The sequence below is a fragment of the Sander vitreus genome, chromosome 18 (genome assembly GCF_031162955.1).
Source record: "Sander vitreus isolate 19-12246 chromosome 18, sanVit1, whole genome shotgun sequence".
Lineage (NCBI taxonomy): Eukaryota > Metazoa > Chordata > Actinopteri > Perciformes > Percidae > Sander > Sander vitreus.
Window position 1 is genome coordinate 3,932,828 of NC_135872.1, and position 27,500 is coordinate 3,960,327.

Below are 27,500 nucleotides of genomic sequence, written 5' to 3' on the forward strand. Positions count from 1 at the left end.
TCGGGGTTTTTGTTTTTTTCCATTTCAGCTGCTTCGGTTTGGCAGAATCCGACCTCGCTGTGACTTACTTCCCCCCGCGGGAAATTAAAGAAAAGGAAAAAACAAACAAATGAAGGAGTGCTAGAAGCTGACGAGTCACCCTCTGCTTCCCGACAGAACCACAACAGGTTGTTTACCAGCCAAACGAGGATAAGGGACCCAGAAACCCGGAAAACTCGAAGCGTGACGGTAAAAAGCTTCATTTAGATGGCTCGGAAATGTCTGAGGGGGGGGTGGAATTCCACGCATTCCCACCTGGGAGCTGTCCAGAATAACCCCAGCGCTGCGCTGCTGGGAGCTAGCAACTCTACTGGGAGTTGAACCAGCAACCTCAGAGTGCCAGGCCTGCTTCTAGGAAGTGTTAGCTGCCACTGCTGGCCTTTACTGAGCAGAAAATAGAGCCAGATAAAGTTGCTATGTTTAAACTAGCTATTTTCACTATTTTTCAAGAAATTTGATAGTAAAATGCTTAAAAATCTGTAAACTATTTGTGAAAAACATAAGAGTTGCCAAAGAAACACTGCATTTGATTATCATAAAGTGTGCACGTCTGTAAAGGGAAGTACCTATAGAACCCATTTACAATTACAGTGGTGCTCATAAGTTTATGAACCCATGCTAAAAATCATCTTTTACAAATTGATCGTAATGCCTTAATTAAAAAAAATGAGGAAAAATCCAACCTTTAAGGACACCAATTTTATTTGTGAATGAATAATGTATCGTCAATAAATAAATGTTCTTCCTTAAAATACAGGGGGCATAAGTCAGTACACCCCTATGTTAAATTCCCTTAGAGGCAGGCAGACTTTTATTTTGAAAGGCCAGTTATTTCATGGATCCAGGATACTATGATCCTGATAAAGCTCCCTTGGCCTTTGGAATTAAAATAGCCCCCCCACATCATCACATACCCTTCACCATACCTAGAGACTGGCATGGTTTTATGTCAGTTAGCCTAATAGCTGGTTTGATTTGCATTGAGAGATGATCTTATGTAAAGTACCCCATGCCAGTCTCTAGGTATGGTGAAGGGTATGTGATGATGTGGGGGGGGCTATTTTAATTCCAAAGGCCAAGGGACCTGTATCAGGATCCATGAAATAACTGGCCTTTCAAAGTAAAAGTCTGCCTGCCTCTATGGGAATTTAACATAGGGGTGTACTTACTTATGCCCCCTGTATTTTAAGGAAGAACATTTATTTATTTACGATACATTATTCATTCACAAGAAAATTGGTGTCCTTAAGGGTTGGATTTTTCCTCTTTTTTTTTTTTTTAATTAAGGCATTAAGATCAATTTCCAAAAGATGATTTTTTTTTATTCCTCTTTTTAGTCAACTTTAGCATGGGTTCATAAACGTATGAGCACCACTATATCTATATCTGGAGTTGAGAGGTCAAAGGACCCCGTTGAAAAATGGCCATGTCAGTTTTTCCCTCGCCAAAAACTAGCCTACACTGTTAGAAAAGTCCGTAGAAATACGGGCTAATATGTTGTGTTAATATGAAGACATTTTCTGTAATGATTCACAGGTGTTTTTCCGTATTCTGATTTTGGGATTAACAGAAATGTCCGCTTAAAAGGTACAGAGGATACAATGTAAATCTACAGAATTTTCCGTTTTTGGAATAACAGTTAACCTAATAGAAAAGAAAAGAAAAATGTCTTACAGTTTAACTTTAGAGCTTTATTCAATTTCATATGATACCAATATCTAGTTTTAGAACCCTCTGTAAGACAGTAAAGTCTGCCTAAAAGATATGGGGCGTCTGAGATACCCACTCCCCTCTGCCCCTGATGCCTGTGGATTATAGACTAACATGCTGTTTGTACTGCAGACTACTGCCTTCAAAGTAGATACAATTCCTTAAAGCAGCTGCAGCGCTGCACGTTAGCACAAAGTTGAAAACTCTAAAATGAAATGTCTGCGGCCCTTCCTCCTGCACGTGCTACATAATGAGGCTTCTTCCTGTGAGATGCACTGATGAGGCGATTCCAGGTAAAAGACATTAACCTTCATTGATTCCCGTGATTAGGTTGATATCGATCGCAGAGGAGAAAATGAAGATAAAAGGAGACGCAGACGAGTTAGAAGACGTTTCTTCTAACTCTGAGATATGAGGTATGTTGAGATTTTAAAAAACGAGACGCACACACACACACAGTAGTTCTGTGTGCCTAACTGTTTAACTAACACCTTTTGGTTTCCCTTTGACGCAACAGCTCGGGGAGGGCAAAGAGAGGCCAAACTATAAAAATCAGGTTTTACACACACACACACACACGCACACACACACCATTCTACATCGCCACTGCGCCATTCAGCATCAAATATGCATCAAATTATATAACAGAGGCTCTTACGTAACAGACTCCATCCCCTGCCATACCCCAGTGTGTGTGTGTGTGTGTGTGTGTGTGTGTGTGTGTGTGTGTGTGTTTTCATGCTGAGGTCTATGGCTAATGAAGCCATCTTTGCAGGGGCAAAACACAGAAACAGAGGGAAAGAAGGAAGAGAGGAGAGCTAAATATAACTCCTCTGGCCCTGAGCAGCATCTGAGAAACAGGAGGAGAGGAGAGGAGAGACAAAAGAGGAGAAGAGAGGAGAGGAGAGACAAGAGAGGAGAGGAGAGACAAGAGAGGAGAGGAGAGGAGAGACAAGAGAGGAGAGGAGAGACAAGAGAGGAGAGACAAAGGAGAGGAGAGGAGAGGAGAGACAAGAGAGGAGAGACAAGAGAGGAGAGACAAGAGAGGAGAGGAGAGGAGAGGAGAGACACGAGAGGAGAGGAGAGACAAGAGAGGAGAGGAGAGGAGAGGAGAGCAGAGGAGAGGAGAGACAAGAGAGGAGAGGAGAGGAGAGACAAGAGAGGAGAGGAGAGGAGAGGAGAGGAGAGGAGAGGAGAGACAAGAGAGGAGAGGAGAGACAAGAGAGGAGAGGAGAGGAGAGGAGAGGAGAGGAGAGGAGAGGAGAGACAAGAGAGGAGAGGAGAGACAAGAGAGGAGAGGAGAGGAGAGACAAGAGAGGAGAGGAGAGACAAGAGAGGAGAGGAGAGGAGAGACAAGAGAGGAGAGGAGAGACAAGAGAGGAGAGGAGAGGAGAGACAAGAGAGGAGAGGAGACGAGACGAGAGAGGACAGGAGAGGAGAGGTTTTTGTTTTCAAAGTCCCCTTATTGGACCATTTTTAGAGAAGGTTCATAATCACAGAAATCAAAAACAAAAAAAATACAAGACAAAGAAAAACCTAAAAAATATATATAAATAAAAAAATAAAAACCTATCAAACAATTATGTGTTTTTTATAATAAAAAATGAACCACCAACTCTCCATCCTCCCCCACAGAGCATAACACCCCCCCCTGCAGCCCACAAACAACTCAAATTGTCCATCAATTGGTAGTAGGAATGTTCCACCCCCAATTGGGCCTTAACCAGTCCTTCCAGAACCAGAACTGGCTCTACACTACCAGGAGAGGAGAGGAGAGGAGAGGAGAGGAAAGGAGAGGAAAAAGGAGGATGAAAGAAAAGAAACCAAAAAGAAGCATTGTTTCCCTGGAAGCTAAATACAACAAAATGTTACAGTTTCAGATTTGTGTTAACAGACAGACTTCTACCTAGCAGCTCTCCGGTAACACCACAATTTACTGGGATTCAAACCAGCAACCTCCAACTAAATATTAAGCCTGCTTTTCTAAACGTAACCTTCTGACTACCAAAGTTCAGACTCAATCTTCAATGCTCAGTCCGTCACAGAAGGTTATTTTGTTATTGTTGTTTGTTATTTTTGTTTTGTTTGCACCAACTTGCACAGATTTGTTTAGTCTTTGACAGTCAGGAAGGAGCATGAATACACCAGACAAGGCGCTGAGCCACTGGGCAGTAACCACTTGAGCTTTGGCTGTATAGACGACCCGTGAATCCAGCGACAATGCAAACAGTTGCGTGTTCTGCTACCAAAACAAACATGTTTGCAATTTGTGCTAAAAAAAAAAAAAAAAAAGGCCCCAAAAAGGCTCAGAAGTTGGTGAGATCCTGGATGGAGAGGCGTGTGGGTGTGTTTTTTCCCCTACATTTCCCAGAATTACTTTCCATTGTTCCTAGGTAGAGAAAATGAAAGTGATGGGAGACTTTTTTTTTTTTTTTTTTTTCTCAAGTTTCCTCCTCCATCATGGATTCCTCCCTGTACGATTACAAAATGGCAGCTTGGGAAAGAAGCGCTGGCTCTTTGATTCTGAGCTCCAGTGTAGCTGCTGGAAACATCTGGACATGATGTCACATCCTCTGGGTTTGAGAGTAATCCACACCGCCAGACGTTAGTGGAAGGCTTTCAGGAGCGTTTTAGTTGCCCGTCACTCGTCGTGGAACCGGTTCCCTTTGATTTCTACAAATCTATCCATCCACACAACCGCCTCTATTTTTGTATGCTTTTTTTTCCCTACACAGAATCACAGGCAGCCATTCAAATTGCACAGATGTCCAAATGTTATATTGTGTGAACTTGTGAACTAGCCTCCAGTTTCACTATGAGATTTATGTTGGTTGTTTTAATAGATAAAAACACCCATTCCCCCCCCCCCCATGTAGTCTACTTAAACACTATTTTTAGCAGACCATTTTGGGTGGTGTTTCTAATATTAGTTTCAAAACTCCATCTGCTGATGATGGTTGTTTGATATGATCAAAAGCTCCAGAACAGCTCCAGAAAATGGACCCTGGGCAGACTGTTCTCACGAACAATTCGTACATATGCCTACAAAAGGAAATGCACTCCTGCAATGTAATCCGTATGTATTCCACGTATTTATTATCGTATGCGCCACGCTGACTGCCGCTGTGTAAGGCCGCGAAGATCCGAAACACAGGGGCTTTTTCTTCTAGTTTTTGAACTTGAAGAAGTTAAAGGACAATTGCAAAATGAACCTAGGGGTTAATAACACATTAACCGACCGTTCTCTGCTAATAACACGTGTACCGAGTCGACTGTTCTCTGGGACTTGTTTTCATGCTAATGGAGTGTGACCGGTTTTAGCGCAAACCGCTAATTAGCTTATGAAGCTAGTCGTCGGGGCACACGGACTAAAAAGAAATCGCTATTTCTATACCACTAACAAGGTGCTACCGTTGGAGTGTGGTGCTATTATGAGCCTTGTTTTTACTTCCGCGTGCCCCGACGACCAGCTTCATAAGCTAATTAGCAGTTTGCGCTAAAACTGGTCACATTCGATTAGCATGAAAACATATCCCAGAGAACAGTCGACTCGGTACACGTGTTATTAACCCCTAGGTTCATTTTGCGCCAGAATTGTCCTTTGAGCACTACTTTTATTGCTAACCCTAACCACAATCTTTTTTCTAATGTTAACTAGTTGTTTTTGTGGCCAAATGTAACTGTCGTCGCCGAATGACACTCACCTTTTGTTGGCTAAACTCAACTGCAAAGACTGCTTAACTTAACTGTCATGTGACCGGCCGTCAGGGGACTAGCCGGCACTCGCCATCATTTTGTACGATATCATACGATTTGTTGTGCGTAAGGTTTTCGTACGATATCATATGAAGCCGTAGGTGGGAATGCATTGCCCTGTGCTGAGACTATTTCGTCAGTTTAAGCTGTGGTTTAAGGTGTATTTTTATTTAAACTGTGTGATGCTCCATCTTTGTCCCATTGCAGATCTTAAACCAAGACACGCAAGTGATCTGTAATATCCTTCGACGTGTTTTAGTTGTTGTTGATGTTATGAGGATTTAAGAGTCTCGTAGCATCCGTTCCCAAAGCAAACCCTACAGGTGGGAAAGATTCTTCTCGTCTTTCCAGAATCCCTCAGCTCAGCTCAGCTCAGATCAGTTCAGCTCAGATCAGTTCAGATCCTCAGGCCCAAGCAGCCTTCACTTCAGCGTACTGTACACTTACATGCTGCCTAAAAAAAAGCAGCACCCCACGGACAGAAACATAACACATATAGCATAGCAATAAGCCACCACACAGCAGCTCTCTGCCCGCCGCTGGAATCCACAGCTCTGACATTTCTGCCCGCCACAAACCCAACGGGAAACCTTTAACGGCCTGAGGTCAGACTGAGAGAGAGAGGGGGATAAATTACAGTGTTTGGTTTGGTGAAGAGAGTGAAGACCAACTGTGAATGGGTTCATGTACAGCACACACTGTGTATGTATCTGTGTGTGTGTGTGTGTGTGTGTGTGTGTGTGTGTGTGTGTGTGTGTGTGTGTGTTTGTAAGTGTGTCGCTGCCATAGACTGTATATAAGGTCTCTGCGTATGCAAATCTGTGTATACATACATGAATTAAGGGCCTGAGCGGAATCCTATACTCTGTATATCTGCAACGCTACAGCCTGCCAGTGTCAACAGAGTTAAGTAGCAAAATAGAGACACAAAGCTGTCAAAGGCATCTGATTTCATACTCAAAAACACATCAATGTTGTAAAAACTATAAAATGCCTGAATGCTGCACAGTCAGAGACACGACATCCACAGGATGCCGATTCTTTTGCTAACGCTGGAATGTGTTTAAGAGTCGACAGACTTTGGTCATTGCAAAGTAAAATGTTCATCTCCGTAACCTATGGAGGATATATTTATTCATAATTCAAACTGAAAGTCCAAAGAGAAAACGAAGCAAGATCAAATTAAAAATAGTATTATTTTACTACGCTACTAGGAAAAATCATGCCATAATTAAATGTGAAATGTAAAAGCTTAAATGGAAATACTGAAATTAAAATCTCAAATAGAAAAAAAGAAATCATTTTATTTTAGCCTTTATAATTTTCAATTTTCAATTTGACATGTTATCTTTTGAATTTTACGTATTACATTTGACATTGACATTTTAAGATTCACCTTTTACATTTCGATTTAACATTAAGCTTTTCATTTAGAAGTGACAGGTGTCAATTTAAATGAGGAGGCGTGGCCCAACGGCTGGTGGGGGGGTCTGAAACCACTTCCAGCTGACAGGGGGGGCTGTGAGTATTACTGGCCGACCAGTAAGCAAGCGATCCCGGCCACCGCCAGCTGGCTGTCACCTAAGACTGGAGCTTCCAAGTCCGACAACATATCGGAGCAAATGTGCAATTGGCCATACATTTTTGTAAAACTGACCATATTCAAACTGTACACCGTTAATTTCTCGCATAAAACAGTCTCAGGAATGAATTTAGTGGTGAAATAGCAGACGAAAAAAAACAATCAATGTTCAAAAAATCAAAAAAAAAACGAGATTTATCGGAATATATTTGCATAGATATTTCTGGCCCTCAGCTCAACGTCTCTGCATCTAACATCCAGTGGGAATTAGAAATGTACTGATGACATTAAGGCAGTCTAACAAGAGATCACACACACACACACACACACACACACACACACACACACATTAGGGCAGTCTAACAAGAGATCAGACACACACAAATACACAAACACACACACACACGCACACGCATGGCTGACAGCTGCTGCTGATCCTCCTATGTAGTTTAAGTTAGAGAAGTCTAACATCACGTTATTAGCCAAGTCCTGTCACTGACACCGTGTGAGTGTGTGTGTGTGTGTGTGTGTGTGTGTGTGTGTGTCACAGCATGGAAACACACGTCAGGTACACACTTTCAAAACAAACAGTGAATATATCTAAGTGTCTTCTAATTTGTCAGTTAAGAGACTGAAGCTGGAGAGAGAGAGAGAGAGAGAGAGAGAGAGAGAGAGAGAGAGAGAGAGAGAGAGAGAGAGATCGTACGGCTGACAGCTGAGTGAGAAAAAAGGAGGATCTGTTTTGAGTTTTCTGGTTTCTTTTGGCACATCGGGATGAAAGAGATGAGGAGAGGCAAGAAGACGAAAGGATGAGAGAGGAAAACAGGAGAAGGGAAGATAAAAAGGACACGAGATTAGGTGAGATGAAAAGTATAAAAGGGAGGGGAAATAAAGAACCAAAGAGAGGAGAGGAAACAACAGGAGAGGAGGAGAAAAGAAGAACCAAAGCCAGAGAAAAGCAGGAGGTATAAATTAAAAAAGGAGCGGAGATTAGATTTAAGGACAGAAGAAAAGGAAGCAGTGGGGAGGGGAGAACCAATCCAGAGGACGAAAAGGAGAAGAGAAAAGGGAGATGAAAAGAGAAGGACTGGAAGGAGGAAATGGAAGAAGGAGAAAAAGGGAGGAGGAGAGGGAAACAGTAAAGGAGAGGAGAGGAAGAAAGACAGGAGGAACGTTCATGAGAAGAGGGATGGGACGACAGATTAGGAGGCTGAGTGAGAGTATCAGAAAGGAAAAGAAGAGGAATTTAAGGTGGAGAGGAGAGAAAGAGATATGGGGACAATAAAGAAGGAGCAGAAAAGGGCAAAGACAAGCAGTAAGAAGAACGACAAATAAAGTAAACAGGAAACAAGAAGCAAAACCGGAAGAGGAGACGAAGGGAGAGGAAAGAGGAGAGACAGACTGGGAAGAGACGAGTCGAGACAGGACGAGAACAGAGGAGAGAAGGGAGGAGAGCAGAGGGGGGGGTGAAAGGGAGGGGAGGATTGAATCCAGAGACATGTAGACAGAGCTTTGAAGGGGAGGAGGAAAGAGACGGGGGGGATCAGAGTGAGTGGAGGATGAAACAGGAGGCGAAGGGACAGAGGGAGGGATGGAAGTAGAGAAACATTCAGAGGGATGAAAGGAGCGAGGGAGTCAGAGATAGAGAGTGAGGGGGGAAAAGTCTGACAGTAAGAAAAGTGAGGGATAATGCACGAGCTAACGTGTCAAATCTCTCCCGACATGATGTGTAACACTTTAACTGTTGGATGGGAAAATATAGGTTTGAAATGAAACGTCACCATTTGGATGTGGAGCTGTTGTTTGTAGAAGACGATGAATTTCAAAAGTCCAGTTTGTTTTTCCGCATAAGCAGCTCTGTACTGCAGTGGCTGTAAATCCACTGAGACGGTTGTTGCATTAAGAAATTCAGACACATGACATGACACTGTCATAACTATGACATGACACTGTCATGAACGTGTCATAAACGTTATAAACAAGTCATAAACGTTTATGACTTCTGTCATTAAGTGTCATTCGGTTTTTGTCATGACAAGTTGACATTGTTTGGGTCGTCTCTATTATGACAACTTGACATTAATCAAAGTGACATTACCAGAAGTTGTCTTTGTCATGACAAGTTGACATAATGTCATCCTGTTTAATGTTAAGTTGTCTTAATAAGGACACTCCAAAGAAATGTTATGTCAAGTTGTCATGACAAAGACATCCTCTGGTAATGTCATCCTGGTTAATGTCAAGTTGTCATTACAAAGACATCCCAAACTAATTTAATGTCAACTTGTCGTGACCAAGACAAGTCCTCCAAATATATAGCCTGGATGCCAGCCCAACTTAGCCCCGCCCACAACATTTGAGGTCGGGAAGTTGGGTCTGGACTTGATCCGTTGTGGAGCAGCTATGCTCCAACCAGAGCAGTTTGGACCAATCAAATTGTCAGGGCGGGCTTTATACGATGATGGACAGATGATCAACAGTAACCTAATCAACCACGTCACCAAAGAGCGCTTGGGTTCAATTCGTTTACAACAAAGATGGCTGCCGCTGGAGAATCGAGATGTGTAGATTCCGCCATGGCGTCTGTTATAGAAGATATCGACAGCGCGTTCATTTTAAAAGAGGAACAGAGAACCGCGATCAAGGCATTTGTCGATCGGAAAGATGTTTTTACGACACCGGCAAAGATCGTTTACACTCATCTTCTTCTTCTACTTCTTCCAGCGTGCGTGCAGTTGAGTTCTGTTGACAACTATGCGTCGATCAACACACGTCACATACTCCGTTGCTCTGATTGGTTGGAGGTCTATCCAGTTGAGTGGTTCGGTTGAAACACGCCCCATAATCACAGCCCAGCAACCATACGACCAGATAGGTTGTTTTTTCTACCTTCTAAAGCCGCCTACACATGATAAGCGATTTGCTCTCTGCGCACCGCTAGGTAGGGCGCAGAGCAAAGCACAGCGCAGGTATTCCTCATCAAGGGTGGCAAGGAAGCTATTTCTCGTTGCTAGGTAACGACATGCTGTTATCTCATTGGTTGCGCTTTTGAAAGGTCAGCAGCAACTAGGTCAAAGTTGAAATAATTTAAACTTTGAGCGCAGCACAAAGCGGAAAATCCGAGCGCTGAGCGACGCCAGGGGGTAGCGCAGCGCATAGTTGGGCGGCACCGACCTCCCCCCGTAGGAAACCAATGGAACGGCCGGCGCAGAGTGGTTTCGCCGCCTATCATGTTGTAGGCAGCTTAATACGACACAGGAGCGTTTTCTGTCCCCATATCTGAACCAGAAAACGTAACGGTCGCGGTTTAAAACAAGACTGCGTTTGCATGTCGACTAACATCCTGGATTTGGACTTTCTCTGGTTTTACGTTCACGTGGAACAGAGAGAAACCTAGTTATGTATTTTTTTACAGAAGATACAGAAGTTTTCAGAAGATCACCGGTAATTTAATTTCATCATGTCAAGTCATATTTGCATCATTCAGCATTCTATTTATTTATTTTTTACTATGTAACTGAAGTTGAAGATACAACTGCGGAGCAAACAGGGATCACAAACCTGCGTATATGCCACAGTCACCATATCCAACTATTTAGGTTTCTCAAAAGCGGGAAAAGGAAGGTTTTGTAACCAGTACATGATGTTTACGACACAAAAAAAACAGTTAAGATACGTCAAAAACCTATAGACGACCTGAATACAGTGCAAGTAAATTCTCTTGCTCTTGATACTTTTTGACATTTCCTAGAATCCATTCTCAGTGAATCCAAGCTGGCTACATTTGCAGTACTCTGAACTCTGTTTTGGATTTTTTTTGCTGGAGCTTTCCTTAAATTACTTCCCCTAATTTCTAAAATGCTGGAGCGAAAGAGCTTTTGATTTGCAGCTCGACCATGATGGATGTGAAAGTGTATGCAGTGCAGGTTCCAAAGGGTTTTACAAGATGAAGGGTGAGGAGGAGGAGAACAAAATCCCACTAAATGCCATGCAAGCTTCTTTTTACAGTCTTACTGTTCCACACAGTCAAATTTGGAGCTGCCCAGTAAAGCCACAGTCCTCTGCAGTTGGTTAATGTATTGCTAAAAGGTATACCTCTCTGATAGCTGTCTAGGAGGGGTAGACATTAGTCTTGCATTTTCCCCCACTCAGGTATTATATGTATAACGTACATTTCTCCACACTTAAACACTTGTGACTGCAGAGAAGACAGACATCAAATAAATTCAGCAGGGATGTGTTTTCAGGTCGTGCCAGATTTACTTTCCCTCTTTGAAGCGCTAATATTTAGCCCGCTAGGCCACTCTCGGCGCCCACCGCCATTAGCATGCGGTAATCCCCTGACAGACGGGAGACGCAAGGTGCTAGCCAGCTGCGCTAGTTTTTTTTTAAGCCTTAATACCCTGAGTATGAGTGAGCTAGCACGCAGCTAATCAGTCTTAATGCCACGCGTATGGAGTTAGCTCCGGAGATCGCTAGCCACTGTAGCAGCGGCTAATCCTAGTGGCTAAACAGGAACGAGCCCAATCCCTCGTTTCCCCCCAAATATGTCAATTTTTAGAAACTGCAGCATGAGATTAAGATTAGAGGAAGAGAATACAAAAAGAGCAGAGAAGAGAAGGGAAAATTTGTTGGTAAAAAACATTTTTACTGTAGCACTAAACATGATATTTGGGAGGGATGCACTGGGATGGCATGGAGCTCTTGTTTCTGCAGAGGCTGAATGCACTCTGCCAAATGTTTTTCATGTAAAAGAGACATAAGAGCACACTCCGGAAAAGAGGGTAAATTAGAAAAAAAAAAGGGCAGTAGAGAAAGGAAAGAGTGTCTCTCTAACATAGAAAAAATAGCTGATGTACCAGGGTGAGACACACACCACAGGCTCTTTACAATGTTGACTTCCAGCGCGAGGACAGGAAATGATGTCATGCTGGTGTGGGCACAGAAATATCTCGGTGGCTCTTATCTTCGAGTGCATGTGTGCGTCTGCACGAGTCCTTCAAACCGAAGCACCTGCTGCTCTCTTTCTCTCCCTCAGTGTAGAAAATCACAGCCTTCGGTCGGACTTCTCCTCCCATCCTCCTCCTCCACTTCCTCCGGCTCCTCCTCCTTCCGTCCGTCACACGGTACAAGCCCCACGCCAGGGCACTGACATGGGCCACAATCTCTCTACCTCTCTTTCCTCCCTCTCTACCTCCCTCTCTCCCTCTCTCTCTCTGTTTCGGGCAGGAAGCCACCAAGTGGCGCCAGCAGAGGCGAGCCACCTGTTTCTCCCTGGCAGAGGAGATCGTGGAGGGATGGAGGGAGTGATTAAAGATAAAGGCAAGGGGAAGTGGCACACGGGGGGAGAGGGGGGTGTGGGGGGAGCTGAAGAGGGAAGGACGCGATGATGGAGCAAACAGAGGGCAGAGGGAAATAAGGAGGAGGTGTGAAGGAAGATTTAGGGAGAAAGCAGACAAGGAAGACGGGATGGAGGGATGTGGGAGTAAAACAGGAGGAGGACGGGAAGGTTGAAAAAAAGAAGACCACGGAAGAAGAAAAGGATAAAAGGGGAGTACAAAATAGGTGAGAGGTTAGCTGAGAGGAGGAGAGGAAAGGAAATATGACAAAGTGAAGGATGCTGAAAGGGATGGAAGAGGAGAAAAGACGAGAGATGACAGAGGAGGCGAGGGCGCCTGATTACAATCCCTCCTTCCCTCCCTTGACCCTGTCCTTCCTCCATTCATCACTCCATCCCTCCTCCCACAGACATCCTGTCTTTCTCTGAATGGCCCTTCAGCTGATGGGTCTCCGCGTCACGCCGCAGCCACAGGTGACGCTCTGACCGTGCGTGAAAGCGGAAGCGTTTCCACCGCAACAGGTCAAGTTGACATTAATGATCAAATCATTAATGGTTTTGAATACACCTGTGCTTTTCCTACTATGACACGTCAACATGTCTGCCGTGAAAAAGGTCTATACGTTCGTGTAATGTCCAAAACACTGCAAAAATACATCCCCTGACATCCCCTTCATCCTCCGCTGTACTTTGAGTTTAGCGCTTATTAGCAAATGTTTGTGCACCAAATTACAACAGACGTACAGTCTGCCTAAAGGAATGCAAACGCACATACATACACATAGATTAAACACACATATACTGTATAAAACACACACATATAAATGCAGAAATGTACACACTCAACCACTTGTACATTGTGCAGTACGGTCTCTCTCACACACACACAAACACTCACAGAGCATGGACAGGAAGTGTGCAGGCTGCAGAAGCAACAAAGCCGTCATTTGCATGAGGAACGAGGCGGAAGCGAAACCAAAGCTCCTTATTGCACACACGCACACACAAACACACACACACACACACACACACACACACACACACACACACGGACACACACACAACTTTCCATGTGATTTGAATGCACAAACAAAGAGGCCAGTGGACTTCTGGTTACCTGGAGGAAATGGGAACCAAAGTAACTGCTGTTGTCTCGGCAACAGTCATATCCCATAATGCTATTTAAATTCTGCCGCTCTGTTATCTCACTTGTGGCATGTGCGCTCGCTGGCACACAAGTTCGCACACATGCACGCACGCACACGCACACACACACACACACACACACAGAGTTTAGGAGAGAGAAGATGCTCACCCAAAGGCCATTCATTTGGACACAGCTGTTAGTCAATGATCATCATTCTGCCCTTTGTGTGTGTGTGTGTGTGTGTGTGTGTGTGTGTGTGTGTGTGTGTGCACAGCCGTCAAGGGCACAGCTTGCATCCTTCGCACCGAGCCGTGGTCACCATGGCAACAGGACATACACTCTTTCCTCTTTACCTTCTGCATTTTTTTCACTTGAACATACTATTGTGTGGAAGTGAATGAGAGAGAGAGTGTATGTGTTTGTGTGTGTGTGTGTGTGTGTGTGTGTGTGTGTGTGTGTGTGTGTGTGTGTGTGTGTGTGTGTGTGTGTGTGTTTGTGTGTGTGTCTAAGTGTGTTTCAGTTCACTTTCTGGTCGATTTTAGCCCATCAATGAAGAACAGGGACTGATGTGAGTGTTTTCTTTATTTTCAGTGTACCTCTTAAATGTACCGACTCTGCTGTTACCATGGCGTCCCGCATCCATTTGGTCCTCCATCTCTCTCCCTCTCTCTCCCTCTCTCTTGTATTTCTTGTTATTTCACTTCATTTAGTTATATTTCAGCTATTTGTCAGTGACGTGCTTCATTTAGTCAGTTTTATCCGTAATGTGATGTTGTGACAGAGCGACAGAAGCCACACAGAGTAAAGGTTGGATGCATCATGGATGTATGAATTCAACCTGGATACAGCATTCAAGGCAGAGCCCCGTTTGTTCCTATGAGAGTTGCTCAGTGGCGCAACACTGCCAGCCAAAAAACTTCAACTTCAAAGTATGAACTTCCCCTGACGATCGGTGCTGCTTCCGCACCATGGAGCCCATAGAGCAGGCGCACTCGAGCCCCCCGCTGGCCGAGCTGGCTACTTCTGCTTTATCGCTCGCTAATTTGAATAGGGATTCAATTATTTTTAATTGTGTGGCTCTTCTAGACCTTGTAAAAGTTATTGGACCAAATGGATCAAATTATCCACTGATTTACAGACGTCTCTTTCTCTATCTAAGTCTATGGGAAACAGTCTTTTTGGGCCCCATTGCATTACATGACAGGCTGGGAGTATTTTCTTTTTATTTATTTTCTTTTTTTTTACAGGCAAGTTATTAAGTACAGGTTCTTATTTACAATGGCGGCCTGACAAGTGGCAAAGCCACTTAGGGAAATGGAAGGAGTGCTAGAAAATACATAGTTGTAATTGCACTGTTTTGCCATTATGTCAAATTGGCTTCAAAGCCCGACTCACTTCCTGGGGGCCTGGCAGTGATGTAGTCTACGTGATACGCAGGTATACGCAGTATACCTGCTAAAAAAGCTCCAGGATTTCCATATACCCACTTAAAAATGCACAATGACATGTAACAACATACTCTGCATTATAGATTAGATATATTTTGAATTGTCATCTGTGTTTTTTTCTTCGCAAAGGCTAAATAACTAGCCTGACAAGCCAGACCCACATCCAGATGTTGGGTCTGGGAACCACTGACGGAGCTCAATCCGAGGCGCGTGACAAACGGTTGTCTTTCAAATTCCCTCTGCACGCAATAGGATAGAGCTACAACCAACCAGAGCCACGAAGGAGATAGCGAAGCTAGTCGGCAAAACTCCGAACACATCTTCCTTTTTTAAGAATGACTTCAGTGCCGTTCTTTGTTCTTTTCTCAAAGAAAAGCTGAACTCCAAGTCTTCCAGAAGACCGTTGTTCCCGGCAGCAGCAGCCATAAGCCCGCCCACCGACTCTATACACGATGTGATTGGCCTGAACAGAGTTTGGTTTTTCCAGCTCGCAAGCTATATATATATATATATATATATATATATACACATACATACATACATACATACATTTACAGTACAGTATACCCACTACAATACATTAGACTCCACCACTGGGGCCTGGGTTGGCTGGATCAACAAAACATTGTTTTAAAGCACGGCCGCGACCTTTCCCTAACGCTAACCACTTTGTTTTTGACTGTAACCATGACCACGAAGGTCCCCTAAACTTATTTTAACCCAAACCAAAAACAACTTGGTAAAGTTTGGGGATGGACAAACTTTACCAAGTTGTGTTTGTGCCTAAACCTAACCAAACCTTAACCAAAGTGTCACATCATAAAACAGATTACTTTTCAACTGGGATTTGACAGTTTTGGAAGCAACAGACAAATAATGTCATCCGGATGATTCGACAACGCCTGGATGTGTCGTCCTAGACGGCACGGACAGACGACGCATTTCTTTGTTTAACTTGGATGACTTGTTGGCATGAAGACATACTTTCTCTCTCTGTCTGCCTGAGCAGCTTGTCTCAGTTTGGAGCAGCCGTTGACAATTGTCACCTTCTAGGCTGTGTCCTCATAACCCACCTAACACACACACACACACACAACATATGAATTTTACACCATGTGTCTGCAAACACTGCTGACGCACATCCTGTGTGTGTGTGTGTGTGTGTGTGTGTGTGTGTGTGTGTGTGTGTGTGTGTGTGTGTGTGTGTGTGTGTGTGTGTGTGTGTGTGTGTGACAGAGATGACGCGGTATGAAGTTTAAAACCCCACGTTTGTCTGTGAGGTGCAGATAGTAATCTGGGCTTTACATGATCTATTTCTGTGCATTGTCTTGAGTCAACAACACACACACACACACACACACATACACACACACACACACAGACACACACACACACAGTTGTGAATGAGAACAAGGAAGCGGGCATGATATGAGAGCGAGGGGGAGACAGAAAGAGAGAGACCGAGGGTGTTTGCATGACATAGTTCATCGCGCCTTCAATACGAAGCCGCCTGTTTCACAGGAACAGGAAGTGACATTGCTCACACACTAACACAAACACACAAACACACACACACACACACACACACACACAACGCTGATTCTTCTGCAGCCATCACGCATTTCAAAAGCAAAAAGAGCCAAAGACCAGACTTCACAACATCACTTTTCCTCTTTCTTGCATCCGTCCGTTTTTTCAAGCCTAATCTTCAGCACAGCAGCCATTACACACATCGTTCTTCATGTTTAATCCTACATCTGTTTATAGTCGCTGCTGTAACAGTCCATTTCTCTTTATCTGTCGCTTCATTCTGCCACTTCTACTTTCTCTGTTCTCTCTTTTGTGATTCAAAACGCAATGTGTCCCTTCTCACCGACATGATCCTTGGTGATCGTTGTGGGGGATGGTAGTGCTTTCATATACTCGTTTTTAAAATGCTCAGACCTCTCTGACCCTTGACCTCGCCAGTTTTGCTCACTCACAGAGCTCTGTAGCCGGCCGATGCCTAGTTTTGTAAGACATCCTACGAATTGGTGTGCATAAATTCATGAGAATGCGTTGCTCCGTGAAGTTTAAAAAGCTTATTTTCAACCTGGAATTCTACATTGTTTTTTTTGGGGTTTTTTTTAAATACAGCGGTGGCAGCTGTACAAGCTCAGGAATCAAATCTGCATTAAGGACCAGGATTTTTCACCAGTGTCAATATTTAACAGGTGAGCCGGTTCACTTTGTGGTTTAGAAAAAGCAACCGATCAGAAGGGGCAGGACCCAAGATTTTAGTTACTCGTTACAGAGTCCTGTTCATGACAAAACAAACTTTCTCAGGATTTCTTAAGGATTAATTAAGAACCCCATCCTATAAAGTCAGCTGACTGTAATAAGCTGTTTGCTCAGAATAACTATTTTGTCAGCTGCTTTATAAGATATCACAATGTTTTTTCATGACCATGTCATCATTTCATCATTCGTCATGTTGAAATGACTAAACAGTTTCTTGGCAATGAGACAACAAAACCTAAGAAATGATTACACGCATGTGGTCGGTGTGTCGTCGGGCACTTCTGTTATTCTAGCTCCAACACAAAAGCCTACTGTATAGCATATGGCTGCCACCATGATAGAAACTATATTTTATTCATTATTAGTTTGTTATGTGTTCATTTTATGTTATCATGGCCCATTTTTCTTGTTAATACTACATACATGTACCAGATTTTTCAGGTTTTTTTGGGTTTGTTTTGGTTACAATCTCAGCTCCCGTCGGCTATCGGCTAAACGATTTAGCCTCTGGGGGCAACAGTCAATATTTCGGGGGGTTCCAGTGTAGCCAGCAGATATCCGGATAACGGATAGCGCTGCTTCCGTGCGCTGTTCATTGTTTACAGTCCAATTGGCAACTTGAGACGTGAGAATGGAGTTGGGAGACAACGTCTACGACCAGACTGTTTTACAATCTCTATTTAAAAAAAGCTAATAAAAAGCTAAATCGTCGCCAGGTGATGGGTTCCGAGATTGCATTTCAGTCAATGCGTTCCGCCTCTTTTGCTCTCCACACGGACCGTTAATCTGCATGCAACCAAAGCCCGCTCAAATGCGATTGGTCAAGAATACACGGACTACAAACTGACTACAAACGGAAAACCGAACACTTCCGACACCAAAACCTACATCCATGTGTCTATGAAGATTATATTTGTTATAACAACGAATCACTTTATCTCGACATATCACAAAACATTATAACGCTAAATTATTAAAAGCTGCTTATTAAAAAAAGATTTTTTTGTTTCCTATTATTAATAGGAATATTAAATGTCCTAATATTAAATTAGAGATTTGCTCTGCAAGTCCGTCCGGCCATGAGCCCATTCAAGCCCATTTCCAATTTTTCCAAATCGAGGCACCAATCACAACCGTTGAGGGAGACGATAGAGAAGCGACCAAGCAGCTTTTTGTTTACATTCAACATGGCGGCCACCGAAGCGCAGCGACCCGTTGATGCCGCTGTCGCTGCTACGTCACCCAGATCGTTGGTCTGATTGGTTGAAGGACTAGCCAGTTGCGCCCAGAGGCCGTTGAGCGGCGTCCGTTGGTGACGCCCCTTTGGAAATGTGCTGCAAATGAACCTTGCCCAGACCTGAGAGTGGGTCTGGTGTCAACCAGGCTAAAACATTGTTATAAATTGTTGTAAAAAAAAAAAAATGAAAGTCGATGTTTTCATCATGGTGACTCCTGTCATCTTTGTTAAAAGAGGCTGGCAGAACTGTGCATATTCTTACATATTGGGAACAGTTAAATGCATCCCAATCTCTCCTGATTCATGGATTATGCCTGTTTTACTACAGCTGGCATACCGACACTCCGTCTGCAGCATTAAACTGTGAAACTAATTTAATTCCTCCAACACAACACTGTCTCTAAACAACCAACTACCTACTTATGACTTCTCTATCAGTTTTTGGGCTGGAGCTAAAATGTGCAAAGCAGACAGGGGTTCCTTCCTAGTTTAATGGGTCCTACCTGATGTAGCTGTCCTCCGGTCCAGTCCACAAACTGGTCACAGCCGCTGGGGGAGAAAGAGAGAGAGAAAGCATTATGAAGACGCATGGTACTTTAATGTAACTCCACCTGTTGTACACAGTATGTGTACTGTGAGGCCATTTGCATTTCACATGGCTTCCTCCTTTACTGTAGTCATGAGGAGTCCTGGTATATCCAGGGTGAGACAGTGCGAGCGTGCCAATAAAAGGAGCATGTGTGCAAATAATAGGGCCGGGCGATATGGAGAAAATCAGATATCACGATATTCTTGACCAAGTACATCAATAGCGATATTGCAACGATAGTGTAGGGTTTACAGTCGGTGCTTTCACAAAAAAGATTTTACAATGAGATTTTAGATAAATTATCATCAATAATGTGGTAAACAGTGAAATTATGGAGAGAAAAAAATCTATATTTCTTTCCAGCTATATACTGACTATGTTAACATGCATGCACAAAAACAGTGTGACGTTAAAACAAATCTGCATTCCTCCAAATATTCCCCTCACAATGCAGATTTTCTGAGAAAATTAGCGTTAGAATGTGCTTGTTTTTATCAATTTAGACAACGTAACTGTATATCACGATATCACGAAATGAGTCCATTGAAAGATGATAAATTATCATTTAAAATGATTGCCCAGCCCTAGGGAATAACCTAACGTTAGGGTTAGGCCCGTGCACACCGTTAGTCTCCATTTCAACCACGTAGTCATCGGACGCGTGGGGAGGCTTCTGGGATCCGAACACACCTAACCCTAAACCCTAACCCTAACCCTAAACCCTAACCCTAAAGTTCTTTATGCACTCCTAAATGTCAGTGTGGTGACACTTGACATTTTTTAGTTCTTTCTTTGAAACCCAATTTGATGGTGTCTTGTGGTTGCAGTGGAACTATTCACTAGAACATTTTTAAAAAAATCATTATTTAGAACTTTTTAAGGGCATTAAAAAAATTAGCATCGAGCCCGGGTTATATCCCAAAGTGCAACACAACACAGTACATTTAAGACGTACATCATACACACCACAGTACATTTAAAGGACAATTCCGGCGCAAAATGAACCTAGGGGTTAATGACACGTGTACCGAGTCAACCGTTCTCTTAAGACGTACATCATATACACCACAGTACACTTTTTAAGACGTAACATGATTTTTGAATTAACCTTTTCAGAATAAATGTATTGATGCTCACGCAATTTTCAAATGACTGTTGTGCAAAAAAAAATGCACTGATATTTTATGAACCACCATGAGAATACATACATGACAGGGTTGGGTCCATAACTAATATATGGCCAAAATGATTTGGACCTCCTAAATAAATTGTGAGCATATTCTTAATAGTTTTAAAAGGTCAAAAGGTCACGAGACTCTCTCTGCATATAAATATAGATGTAGTATTTCAATTTATGACAGGGGGGGGTTGTTTTTGTAAAATACATTTGCGACAACAAAGGTGACAATACTGATCCTTGTGGCTTGCAATCTAAAATTTTCTGAAAACACCAAAGTCTCTGTTGATTTTTTATTTGTTTTGCGGCTCCTGAGTGTTTGACACTAACATTTCAAACCCTTCGATGAATCCAACAATAACCAAATGAAAAACAAGACGATATTCCGTCTTAGTGTTTCAGATCCCTCGTGTCATCCGTTTGTCATCTTGGTTTTCAGTTTTCTTTAGTCACTTGTTTCTGTAAGCCCGTTGGGGTTTCTGTTCTGTCTCCCCCGCTGAGATTGGATGTCTTTTCATCCCCTGATATTTTTTTGAAGTCTTATCTTTTGTATGGATATGCAAATAACTCAACCTAAACCTACAGCAGTTTAATTGTGCTGCTGCTCACTCCACCGTGGCAGATCATATCAGACTGGGCAGCAGAGACTGGGAACGGCACACCAAGTTCAACATAGTGATGTACATTCAAGATGCATTAATACCTTTTATTTTAATTGACTTCTAACTTAGATACACCTTTTTTTTTTTAAACAGATCAGTTCATAAGCTGACAGTAACTGATCGTCTTGCAGCTCAGAAAATGGTTCTACAAGTAAAGAGTGAAGAGTAGATTTGAGAGATTTCTGATTATATGTCACTGTTCCTTAAAGTAATTAAAAATAACAATGAAACTGCTAAATGACAAATGCAAATGGTATTTTTATAATCACTTTTTTGTCCGTTTTTTTGTCGTTGTTGATTTTAACAGTTTAAAAAAAGATTCAAACTAAATATTTCTAAGTACCGCTTTATTCGAACAATATAAATAGATATATAATATAAAGAGATTTTGACGCCGCAGTTAAAGAAAAACAAACCCTCACATATACTTATGAGATAATCAGTCTGTGACGTTAGGACATGTGGCAAGATTGCAGGCATGAACCTCCCCACTCTCTCCCACATCTACTCCAACAGAGTGGCAAAGAAGGCCCAATCCATTGCTGCTGACCCTAGCCATCCTTTGTCCTGCCAGTTTAAGTTACTTCCCTCAGGCCTTAGGTACTCCATGTCCAGATGTAGGTCCAATAGACTCAGAAAGTCTTTTATCCCGACTTCCATTTCCATTTTAAACAATTTGCCAGAACTGTTTTAAATGTATGTATTTTATTATACTGTGGGTATTTCATGTTTTGCTGTATTGTTGTGTGTCTTGTCTTTATGTCTGTCTGCTGGCTGTACAAACAATTGCCCCTCGGGGACAATAAAGTTACCTTACCTTAACCTTAATGTGCAGATTCATTTAATTTGCCATTTTTGAATCACCTACTTTCCCCAAACCTTTCTCATGTGCGTCAGTTAGATTTCCTACATTTCCCAAAATGCCACTGGACATCCCCTCATAGAAAATCCTGAGCTAGGTGCGTTCAGCTGGGTTTTACGTACGTAGTAGTACGCTATGGGTTACTGCAAGCAAAAAAGTGAGAGTTTCCCACAGAGAAAGTAACACTTTTCACACTTAACGTATTTCAGTTCTGGTTTCATTCCTGTGGGTACAAACAGAGTGTATTTCTCCCCGTATGACTGTTGAATGTCGGTGCAAAATAGCGGCAGTAGATTGAGAGTGAAAGACTTGAGGTTTTTTGTATTTTAGATGACTGACACATTAATCATACGTACACCTGAGCTGCTGGGAATATGATGTCATGTCACCTACATTTGAGCAGTTATCCAGCTATTAATAAGAAAAAACTAACCTTAAAGGTCCAGTGTGTAACATGTTTAGTTGTTCATTATCAAAATCTGTGTTGCCCGTTCACTAACTTGTCCTTTTTCATGAATATTTACCTCCACCATCAATTCCAAGTATTCCTATTGGCTTGAAATTTGACATTTGCGTTTGCATGAACTGGGGTAGACGCTCCATATTCATGCTCCATCTTAAAATATGTTAGCCGGTAAGGGACATACAGGACATACTGCTCCACCTTTCACGTTTTGGCTGTCACATGATAAACTCACAGGTGCTGCTAACGATGCTAACGGGTATCGTAGCTTCCCGGCCCCGGCAAGTTTGAAGAAGGAAACATGGAGGACCACACGTATTCAAAATCCATATTTCAGGAACAGGAGTCTTCTTCTTCGCCCAGAAAAAGAAAAAGGATATTGAAAAGAGCAAGAGACCGGCCATTTGAAGCGTGAAGGCTACCGTAGCTGTAATACGTACTTTGAACAGCGTGGTGCGAGAGAGTTGATTGATGATATATGATCTCAACGCTAGATGGGAGAAATTCCCACACATTGGACCTTTAAAATGGTTGTGTAGGAGCTGTCAATTGGATTAGATAGCATTTTATTAAATCTGAATTCAGTATCAAATCTGTGTAGCTCTCAGCAATGTTAGGTAACACAAGTTATGAATATCCAAAGAACCAAAACTCAAGGTTTGCCAGATTGCTATTTGTTAGCTTTTAGCTGACATTGCTCTCGGCTAAAACAAAAAGAGATCTGTTAGTCTCTCTTAGCATAAAGAAATAAACTTTCTTACCAAGAGTCAGATGAGAAGACTGATAGCAGTCTCATCTCTGTGCTCGGTTTGTCCGACGAGTGTTTGGTTTATAAGCACCGAAACAGAAAGCCTGGGGGAAACTGCTGTCTGTGCACTCCTCACAGCAGACCTTTTGGCTTGTCATAGTAGGAAAAGCGCAAGTGTAACTGATGACATTTAAAAGACTAAATTCCATTTATGTGCGTTAGGTCAAAGGTGCGTTAAGTCAAAGGTGCTTGTATTGTGAATGTTGTCATACTGCCTTACTGGGACACTTAATGGAACTGAGCCATTGTTAACTAAACTAGCTTCACATGTGTTTTTTTCCTACTATGACAAGTCAAGACGTCCACTGTGAAAAAGGTCTATCCAAAAGCCATATTTAAAAGTGACATGTCATGTATTTAATACTTGCAGAAACAAAAAACAAAGACCGTGATTTCTGGTCCGTTAGCTTACTTAGTTAGCAAGGTGCTAGCTTAAACAGCAGGGCCCAGTGTCTTTGCTTCTCATCATGAAGCTAACTGACAGATCCCAGGTAATTTGTGGCTAGCTTGTTAGCTACGAGGATACAACACTTTAATGTCTCGTTTGGCTAGCAGTTTCCCTCTGCATCTTTTGGACATGTTCTTACCTCAATCTTGGCAAGATAGCAACAAGCTGTCACAACATTTTAGAGTATTTACCTTAAAGAGCTTTTCATCAAGTGGGACCCAGGTCAATAAATATTGCTAATGCAAACCAGAAAGTTCCTACTGCTGCTGCTTCACATGTTGCTTTCTTCTGAACCACTGGGAGAGTTATAGGAAAAGCATTTGTCAACAAGATTAGCTAGATTAGCTTTGTATATGAGAGCCTACTACTGTTCACTAAAAGTTGGTCTACGTAACGTAAGTATAGACCTGCTTAGAGCCATTAGTTTTAAACAGCCTATCACAGGGAGGAATAGAGTGCTGCAGGGATGACATATTTTTGTAGGCCTAGCCGGAAGTTAGCATGGCCCTGTTTACCTCGACAAAAAGCCAATGGGATTTTTCCATTGGGTTTTGGATTATTGCAGATTGATAAACTCTGTGGCAAACCCAAGTTTATGATACTTACACATTTTGTTCAGCAAGATAATCTTCACATATCAACGCCACTTTTATAATTTTGGAAGCGTAAATGCAATCGGCAGACGCAAAAAGCTAACGTTATAGGCTATAAATGAACTACACCACGGTCACATGACGTTAACATCACCCCATTTAATGCGTGTTTGGCATGATGAAGTTTAATGCCCCCAACAACATCTGCGGTCTAATTTAGCCACTTGTTAGCTACCCTTCTTTTATAAGACATTTAAAAGCTTCAAAATTCAAAAGTGTGGTATTTGCTGACTTATTTTATATCGTAGAACAAAACATAAAATTCTCTTAAGCTTGTGTTAACCACAAACCAACTGTATATGTAGTAGTATTTCTATGCATATGTCGTATGTTCGGAGTTACACTGCATTTGATTCACGTCCCATTCACAGACAGTGTACAGTAAAGGGGAAACCGAATGTTGGTTGTGTCCGTTGGGATTTTCAGATTACAAAACACTGATTTAGCTTTACTGTCTGATGCATAAATGCATGAAGTGAGACTAATTACAAGCTGTTGAGAAAGTAGGCCAGACAGTGCGGGTAAAGGTCTCTCTCTTTGTATTTGTTTGTCTATCTCTTTCTCTCTCTCTCTCTCTCTCTCTCTCTCTCTCTCTCTCTCTCTCTCTCCCTCTTTATCTCTCCATCATCTCGCTGTCCAATTTAAATAGCCAAACACACACACACACACACACGCATACACCTGACATCGGCGCATCGCTTTGACTAAAGTCATATTGCCTGATGTGGAGCAACAGTCGGCGGCAAGGTGATGATGACTGATTGGTTGAGGGATACAAAAAACAGTCCTCATCTTAGAGGTTGTATGGGCTAAGAGAGGGAGTTTCCTTTTGCACAGCTGAGGACAACAAGCAGAGAACACACATGCACGCACACACACACACACACACACACACACACACACACACAACCTACTGAGCAAAGTCCTTCAAATGAGAAATGTGTCAGCAGCTGACAGAATAGATACACTCCCCTGTTGGTACAGCTTGGAAACCTCTCATTCTATCTCCTCTCCTCTTCCTGCTCTCTGTTACTCCTCGTCCTCTTCTCTTCCTCCTCTTTCTCCTCCTCCTTCATCATCCTATCCTCTCCTTTTTCCTTTTTTGTTTCCTCTCCTCTCATTTCCTCGTCCCTACTCTTGTTTCCTCTCCTTTTCTCTCTTCTCCTCAACTCGTTTCCTTCCCGCGCCTCATCTGTCCTCTCCTTTTGTTTCCTCTCTTCTCTTCCTTTCCTCTTCTCTCCAATGGTTTCATCAGTTCCTCTCGTTTCCTTTCCTTTCCTTTTCTCTCTTCTCCTCGCCTATTGTTTTTTTTCCTCCTTAACATCTGCTGCCCTCTCCTTGTTTCCTCTCTTCTTCTCTCCTCTCCACTTGTTTCCACTCCTCTTTTCTCCTTTCCACTTTTCCTCTTCTCTCCTCTTGCTTCCTTTCATTTTTCTCCTCACATCTTTACTTGACTCTTGTTTGCTCTCCTCCTATTTCCTCCCTTCTGCTCTTGCCTCCTCTCTTACGGCTCATCAAACCTTTCCTTTCATTCCTCCCATGTTCTACTCTTGTCTCCTCTCTTTTTCTTTTCTTTTCTTCCTTTCTCCTCTCTCTTCATATCTCATCCCCTCATCCGTTATCTCATCTCCCGACCCCTTTTTCGCCTTCTTCCTTTTCTATTGTATTTTCCTCACGCTCACTTTCTAGCTTTTGCTCCTCTTCTCCACCTTTCCCTCTCTTCCTTATCTCTTCCCCTCCTCTCCTCCAGCTGTGTTTCCTGTATATCCAACCAGTTATAAAAAAAACTATTTATCAGGAGAAGCCGGGCAACCAACTCATTAGCTTTCTGTGTGAGTGTGTATCTCAATAATTTAGACGTCGCTGTCTGAACCTCGGTTAGTGGAGCGCTCTCAGGTTCCTCTACAGCTCTCAGGTGATCACACACACAAGCATGTACGCACACACACACGCACGCACACAAACAAGCATGTACGCACACACACACACACACGCACGCACACACGCACACACACAAGCACGCACACACACACGCACGCACACACACAAGCACGCATGCACACACAGACACACACACACACACACACACACATCACTCCAAGAAGACTGTGGAGATGACAGTGGACTTCAGGAGAAGTCCCCCCCCCCCTCACCATCCAGAACGACACAGTGTCCAGTGTGGATTCCTTTAGGTTCCTGGGATCAACCATCTCACAGGACCTAAAATGGTCTCCCCAACATTGACTCTGTCCAGAAAAAGGCCCAGCAGAGGTTATACTTCCTGCGACAGCTAAGGAAGTTTAATCTGCCTAAGGAGCCGCTGACCACTTTCTACTCAGCCATCATTCAGTCTATCATCTGCACCTCCATCACCGTCTGGTTTGGGTCAGCCACCCAAACGGGACAGGGCCAGACTGCAACGGACAATTAGGTTCTTCAGAGAGGATCATTGGAACTGACCTTCCCTCCATCCAGGACCTGTACCGGTCCAGGGTCAGGTAATCGGCAGCAAAAACCTCTGCAGACCCCCCTCACATCCTGGTCACAAACTGTTCAACCTCCTTCCCTCTGGTCGGCGATACCGGGCACTGTTCGCCGAAACCAGCCGACACAAAGACAGCTTCTTTCCCCAAGCAGTCACTCAGAAATAGCCCCCCACCCTCACACTGAACAGTCAACCACCACTGTTCTGCTCATCTATACTCATTTCAATCCTACAATTACAATATTATTATTAATATATTACCATTGCACTGATCTGCCTTGCACTGTACCAATATTTAAATCCTAAAATCTCAGTCTATTGACCGATATTGCACTATTCCTTCCCTCTCTTTTGTATATTTCTTTGTAAAATTGTAAATTCTTGTATTGTTATACTGTACACTATTTTTTTTTTTTTAAATATTCTTACCGTCATCTCTGTTTTCATTCTTAATATGTTAATTGTTGTACTTTGAGAGCAAAGATTAACCAGAGTCTAATTCCTTGTTTGTCTACTCAAACCTGGCCAATAAAGCTGATTCTGATTCTGATTCTGATTAAAAAGCTGCACAATTCATTCAGCGAGATGAACTGTGGATCAGTTCAGTGTGAAGCTTGAAATCCTCTTTTAATCCTCTGAATTCGCTGCTCTCTGGATGGAAGCTCATTCACTTCATTCTGGAGAATCCGTGCACGCAGTGTTGCAGGTGCATTGTGTTGCGATGCAGCTATTATTTGGCTGTAGTAATCCACTCTGAGGTGTCTTGATATGTTACAATAACAGACTGGGTGAGGCAAAGAAAGCCACAATACAAAG

General features: G+C 42.8%; 2 protein-coding genes across 3 annotated transcripts in view; both read right to left on the reverse strand.

Moving 5' to 3' along the window:
- Positions 1 to 27,500, reverse strand: part of rps7 (ribosomal protein S7) — a 355,408-nt gene that overhangs the window by 257,307 nt on the left and 70,601 nt on the right. The gene's annotated exons all lie outside the window — the stretch shown is intronic.
- hivep2a (HIVEP zinc finger 2a) overlaps positions 1 to 27,500 on the reverse strand; it is a 122,138-nt gene that overhangs the window by 86,106 nt on the left and 8,532 nt on the right. For both annotated transcript variants that reach the window (XM_078275057.1, XM_078275058.1), the window contains exon 2: positions 19,041 to 19,086. The gene's annotated coding sequence lies outside the window, so the exon portion shown is untranslated. The remainder of the gene's footprint in view (positions 1 to 19,040; positions 19,087 to 27,500) is intronic.